Raw genomic sequence first — 6,901 nt, 5'->3', positions numbered from 1 at the left:
GAACCCAGCCAAAAGCCACTAAGGAATTTCACGTCCCTGTCACCGACACTGGCCCCTTCTTGGGCTCAGAGGATAATGGAAGAATGAGAAAGGGACCAGTGAACATTGACTGGTGGAAGGTGAATTACTTCACTAATTGTTATCATGGCAGCATGACAAGGCTCAAACAAGATCCAGCCTCTTTCTGCTGGGAGCTGCACACATGCAGTGAGAAAGATCAGTGCCCCCAGCCTGGGCGGTGCCCACCCACAGAGATCACAGCTCTGTCCCAGCCCGGCTACCTGCTTATGAATATTGCAGCCCTGTCCCGAGCAGGGGCAGACATTGAAGTCTCTCCCCCTGCATGCAGGACACCCACTCAGGCACTCGGACACAAACCCGGGCCTTGCATCTTGTACCTCACCTGACTCCTGGTGGGGCAGGGGCTCCTCTTTGAGGACATGAGGTGGCTTGTCCTGAGGCCCCAGGGTTTCCTTCTCTCCCCACTCCTCCAGAGACATGTCTGCATGATGGGTCTTTGGCTGCTCCAGCCAGGAATCACCAGGTTCCTGCAATGCTGCAGTGGACTGCATCTTGTCTGAGGACACCTCCTCGACCTTCACACACACTGTGACCTGGGGACGAGAAATATGTCACTGGGGAGCTGGGATCAGGGAGAGACGGGCTGGGAGGGAACATGCCCCAAGCACATGGAGATGGGGGACAGCAGCATCCCTGATCAGGGTGAAACGTTTTCACCTGGAGCTTCTCCTCCATCTGCCCCAGCTGAACCCCCTCAGCCAGGGCCACGGCCTCTGCGCAGGTCTCCACGCCGCGCCCCCACTCCCAGCTCCGCGTCTCCCGGGGCAGGATGGCCAGCAACTGCTCCAGCACCACCAGCTCCAGCATCTGCTCCTTGCTGCGGCGCTGGGGCTCCAGCCAGCGCCAGCAGAGCTCTTGCAAGATGCTGCACACCTCCCGCGGCCCCTCGCCTTCCTGGTACTGGAGGCCCCGAAAGCGCTGGCACCAGGTCTGTGGGGTGGGGAGGTCGTGCCCCGGTGCCGGTGGGGGGGGTCTCTGAGGGATCCTTGGGCTCAGGCGGGGGCTGCATGGCCTGATTCAGCTCCTACCTCCAGATCTTACAGGGTTGGACCAGCTCCTCCTGCAGCTGCTGCTTTTCTGCTTGTGGTGCCAACCACCTTGGGGACTGCCCCCTGGTCCCAGCCGGGCCGACACAAGGGACGTGTCCTGCCCCTTCTGCTGCTGTCCGGAGACCTCCTGGCTCCCGCTCCTCCAGCGTCCCCTCGGGCTGCCCGGGGCTGTGCGGGGAAGGCGCACGGCTGTCCAGTGCAGCCACCACCCTCTCCACCAGGAGCGGCTTCACCCAGTCTGGGGCCTGAGCTCTGGCTCTCCCTTCACTCACACTTGGTGCCTGCCGAGGGCATCTGGTCTGCAGGGCCACCTGTGGGAAAGGAGACAGCGCAGACTTCACCATGTGATGGGAGACTCAGGACCGTGACCCTGCCCCAGCCCCGAGGCCTGCCCAACCCTGATGCCCCCAACTGCCCCCCACTCAAAGCAGTCTCAGGGTCATCCTCACTTGCCCTCCTGCCCGACATAGATTGCAGGGACTGGGTTGGCTCCAGAAACACCCCAACCACAGCTACCCACCACCCCCCAGCTTCATGCATACCCCTGGCCTCACCGGGCCCTGCAGGCACCCCTTGGCCCAGGTCCCCCTCTCAGATGGTCCCTCACATGCCCCTAAAGCACTGACTCCCCCTCCCCACAGCATCCACAGGGGACACAGCTCCCCCTCCACTGCCCCTGCCCCTGCCCCTGCCCCTGCCCAGCCCCTCCTACAATGCCCTGCACATGGCCTGGGGCCCTCCCCAGCCAACACCCAGGGTCCTACAGCCACATGTACCTTCGCCTCCCCCTGGGCACACAGACCCCCTGGACACCATCAACATGTCCCACAGCCCACAGTGCCCTGCCCAGGTGGGACTTGGACAAAGTCCTCTGAAATTGGGGAGCCCCTCCACAGCTTCCTCTGGGGGGGCAGGGTCTTCCCACCCTCTGACCCAGCCCCTCTCGAGACAGAAACAGCCCTGCCCCCACCTGTCCCCCCCCCCAGCCCTGCTGGTGCTCCTCACTCCCACCCTGTAGCCCCTGCCCCCCAGTCCTGCTTGTGACCCTCACCCTGAACTGCAGCGGCTGCCCCCGAGCCCTGCCCTGCCCCTCGCTCCAGAGCCACGGCCCCTTCCCCCATTCCAGGGATTTCAGGGGATCTATTAATTACCTAATAGATAAATAGTTAACTATTTCAACCCAGCAGAGCGAGCTTGGTCCTCTAGCTGATGGCAGAGGCCAGACTATGCTTCCCTTTGGCTCTGCAGTCTCAGGGCAACTGAGCAGCCAGTTGAGCAGCAGAGCGATCTTTCTAGTGGGGGGGGATGCAACCTCCCTGCCGCTTCTCCTTCTCTTTCTGATGGACAAGGCCAGACTAGAATAGGCTAAAATAAAAATCTTTTCCCTCTTTTGTTGCAGGAACTTGGTAACTCAAGTGAAATAGCAGATTTGCAAAAAATGGAAAGTGAAAATGTTGAGCTGCCAGGTCTGGGGGAAGAAGAAGCAGGACCATTGCTTTCAAGATCACTGTCACCAGATATGCGACCCACCACTAGCAGCTGTTCAAGACAGTCAAGCTTTTTATCAAGTTTTGCGGACAAAATGTCAAAAGAAGAGCAAGAAAAAGCATACAAGACATTAGCTTGAGCTATATTTGCAAGTGGTACACCTCTCCATAACTGAAGATCAATACTGGAAGGAACATTACAAACTAATTCGCCCATCATATACATTACCGTCACGTTATCACTTATCATATTCTCTCTTAGGCAGAGAGTACGACAGAGTTCAAACAACAGCTAGTCAAAGGACTGGTCAAGCAGAATCACTGACTCTGATGTCAGATGGGTGGACAGATATACAAGAAAATCCTTTATCAAACATTATGTTAGCCACACCTGAACCAATATTCCTGAAAGCAATTGCTACCAAATCGTCTTGTCATACATAGCCAAATTACTGAGTGAAGAGATTGAAAGTGCAGGTCCCTCCAGGGCACAAGCCCTCGTAACTGAAAATGTGAGTAACATGAAAGCTGCATGGCAAATACTAAAGGCAAAGTATCCTCATTTAATAGTATTTGCCCGTCTTGCTCATGAGTTGAATCTTCTGGCAAAGGACATAGTAAGTGTGAATACAGTGAAGACAATATTAGCAAACTGCAAAGCGATTGTGAAGGTATTCAACAATCATCACGTTGCTAATCAGAGTTTGAAGAAATTACAGAAAGAGAAGCAGGGGAAGGAAAGTACACTTTTATTGCCAGGAGAAACTAGATGGGGCTCGGCTACAAAGTGCTGACATAGTTTGCTGCTCACAAGGAACTGTTTGCACTGTGCTTCAATAGATGACGCAGTATCCCAGGTTATCCCTGTGAACATGCAGAAGCAGATTCTCGACAACGATGTGTTCTGGGTTCGAGTTTAAGAAGCATTCAATTTGCTACTACCAGTTTCAGTGGCTATCAAGAAACCTGAAGGAGATACACCAAGCCTTTCAAATATTCCAGAGATATTCAGACAACTGAATGAAAATTGAATTGAGCCCTTGCCTTCTTCACCTCTATCCAAAAAAGAAGAAGTAAAAACAAATGTTTACTAAGAGAACCGAGTCTTGCTCTCATCCAGTTCATCTGGCAGCAAACCTGCTGCATCCTCGACACAGAACATTTATCAGATGAATTATCTATTGCTCTCGATACAATTATGGAAGTAGCTAAGAATGACCCCAACATCAAAGAAATAGTCATGATGACAGATATTGCGGAGTACCACGCCAAAGAAAAACTTTGGAGCAAAGACATCATTTGGCGGGCAGCAGAGAATATGTCTCCTCTCACCTGGTGGAAGGGATGCTGTAACACCCGACTGCTGTCCAGGATGGCTCTGAGGATCCCAAGCATCCCACCAACAGCAGCTTCTTGTGAACGGAGCTGGAAGGCTTTCAGCTCCATCGAGACAAAAAAGAGGAATAGACTAACACATGAACGCACCCCTAAGCTTGTTTCTATTTCTCAAAATCCTTTGCTTCTGGACAATCAGTCAGAAGCACAATTGTGAAGAAGATGCAGTGTGATGATACACTGCCCTTGCCCATCGACTCATTGATAAAACCATCCTCTAGCGAAAGAGAATGTGGCTCAAGTAGATCTGAATGAGATTTGCCTCAATCTGATCCTGAAATGGCACTAATCAATATTGCGAGTGATTCTCCAGATAGTGACCGTGAAACCGGAGGGGCTGCAACGACCTCCGTGCACGGGAGTTAAACTCTGTTGCAGGAGATGAGTGGACAACCACGGTGCATCCTGCACAGTTCTCTGGGTGTGCAGAAATGAGTGCGTCAACAGTGGACAGTGGCTTCATTTTTTTCCTTAAATTTAAACAAACTATGTAAGGGAAGTACAAGTTATTGTGTATTGCCTTTGCATTTTTACAAGCATTCCAATAAAAACAATTTCTTTCCACATAAAGCTTCGAATTTGTTTGAATGTAACAATGAAACCATATTAAGTGTGCTTTATTTAATATTTTTCCAAATCAAATATTTCTGTTCAAATACTTGTGGCTATTGGGACATCAAATTAACATGGGGGTACTTTTTTTAGTTTTGTTTACCAAGTAGAAGTCAAATAAACCTGCTAAATCAGATCACGCTCTATTTAGGGCATGGGCAACTGGTGCCTCCTGAGTCTGGGGGGGCACCAGATCGCCAACGGGGGGGCCCCAGAGGCCGACTGCCAATGGCAGGGGTTCCCCAGTGGCCAATCGTGTACTTCCGGTTCCGCGGCTGGCACTTCCCTGGGTGCACATGCACCTGCGTGCACCCCCTATGCATCACCAATGATTTAGGGCATTGGAAAATTTTCTGGAAAATTCCAGTTAAAAATTTTCCAGAAAACCCACATTTCTGATCTCGGGCTACATGTGCAGGCTGCAGGCTGGCACAGCTATGGGTGAGGATAGCCAACATCACCCAGGGGTGTCTGTGTAGGGTGCAGGCAAGGCAAGGCAGGGGGTGAGTGGTCACGGGTGGGGTCTGTGTGTGGGGCAGATGGGGAGGGCTGTGGTGGGGATGCAGGCCATCAAGGTGTCTGTCTGTGCTGGCAGGGACAGGGCACAATGATGCCAGGTTGCAGGGTTTGCACACCAGGACCTGCAGCTGCTGCTGCTGCTGCCACCCAGGCGGGGTGAAGTTTCTCCCAGAAAAGGAGGGGCGGCAGCGTCCTTGGCCTGGTTCTGTGTCACACGGTCCCTGCAGGAGCTGCCCCCAGTTGTGCTAGGGCTGAGCCTCAGGCAAGCAGCTGCTGGGCAGTGCAGGGGGCAGCAGGTTAATAGGGGATTTCTGCATAAGCAGGTGCTGTGGGGTCCTCCCACAGGAGGATGGAAGCTCTGGGGTTGGTGTGTAGCAAACCCCTGCAGTGTCAGACACAAACACTGCAGCCAACAAGGGGATTATTTGGTTTTATATAGAGCATCCTAGGAATTACGGTCAGAGGCAATAGGCCAAAGGGAATGGGCACATACAGGTAAACAGGCAGTTAGAGGTGCACTGATATATGCGGCATGCAAGGGATCCTGCTTGGGGCTGCCGGGAGCGAGACACAGAGGGCACCGCATGCATGTGCATGGCCACATGCGTGCATGGGGCCAGGAATACAGCCAGGCAGCGTGGACAGCAGCTCCCTGCAGGTAAGTCTATGGAGTGGAAGGGGTATGAGGGAGGGAAGCGGGCGGTAGGCACAGATCAAGGCCCCTGCCATGAGGGAGGGAGTGGGGCAGGGGAAGGGACTGGGGGTGCTGCCCAGCCAGGGCAGTGCATGGGACCCAGAGCCACGGGTGGCTTGTCCAGGGGATGTGGGGGAGGTGGCTCCCCGCCACTGAGTGCACCCCCTGGAGGAGGCACGGGGGGCATGCACCCCCTAGATTTGTGCAAGGGGCAGATGCAGGCTGCTTGCTGTGCACTTGGGGCTCTCCACTCTGCTGCCTTTCCCACAGGAGCCCCTGCCGGCCACGTACCCCCTGCCCGCCCAGCAGCAGTGAGGGCGGTGAACTGTGCCCCCCGCTGTTGGGCGGGCAGGGCTTGTGCAGCTGGCAGGGGCCCCTGGGGCAAAGGCAACAGAGCGGAGAGCCCCAAGCCCACAGCAGGCAGCCTCCACCCCCTTGCCCCGCTCGGCTCTGCTCCATTTAAAAGTGTCCCCGCGCTCATTTGATGAGCTTTAGTTCAAGCGCTCCTGCTGCCATTATTAAGCGCCGGTTCTCTGATACATGTGATGCAGGAGGATGCCCGAGCACACCAAAAAAAACAAAAAAAAAGGTTTATATATGTCAGTCATTTCAAATGCATTGCATCTTAAAGTAAACCGGTTATTGGATTGGCATCAGCCGATACGGTTGGTTAATAATTGGCTAGCAGTATCAGCCGAGGAAATCTTTATCGCTGCATCCCTACAGGCCTTCAAAGTAGAACAGCATACATTTAAAGGGCGAGCAAACAGGCAGTGCTCAGCACCGCTGGGGCACATCCGTTCAGCACATGCAGCCCCCTTCCCCCCCAAGAGTCCCCAAGCACCAGCCTGTAGCCCAGCTCGCTGTGCGGTCTCCAGGGCGGTCAGTGCAGCAGGGTTGTGTCCGTCTGCGCTGGGCAGGGGCTCTCCCCTCCTTTACGCAGCGCCCGCTCCCTCCCCCCAGCTCTTTGGCACCTACCAGCCCGGAGCTGTGAGTTTGCTTCCTCTTCCTGCTGCTCCAGGGCTCTGGGCTTGGCAGTCCGGCAGGACTCTGCATGTTGCTCA

The 6,901-nt window shown here is 54.4% G+C and overlaps 1 pseudogene; it reads right to left on the bottom strand.

Moving 5' to 3' along the window:
* The window catches only part of LOC102371540, a 13,666-nt pseudogene extending 7,575 nt beyond the window's left edge, over nucleotides 1–6,091 (bottom strand).
* Nucleotides 6,092–6,901: the final 810 nt, after the last annotated feature.

Source organism: Alligator sinensis, unplaced genomic scaffold, assembly GCF_000455745.1.
Source record: "Alligator sinensis unplaced genomic scaffold, ASM45574v1 scaffold1234_1, whole genome shotgun sequence".
In the NCBI taxonomy this organism is placed as follows: domain Eukaryota; kingdom Metazoa; phylum Chordata; order Crocodylia; family Alligatoridae; genus Alligator; species Alligator sinensis.
The sequence above is the reverse complement of the archived record's forward strand: the minus strand, read 5'-3'. Positions and strand labels throughout refer to the sequence as shown.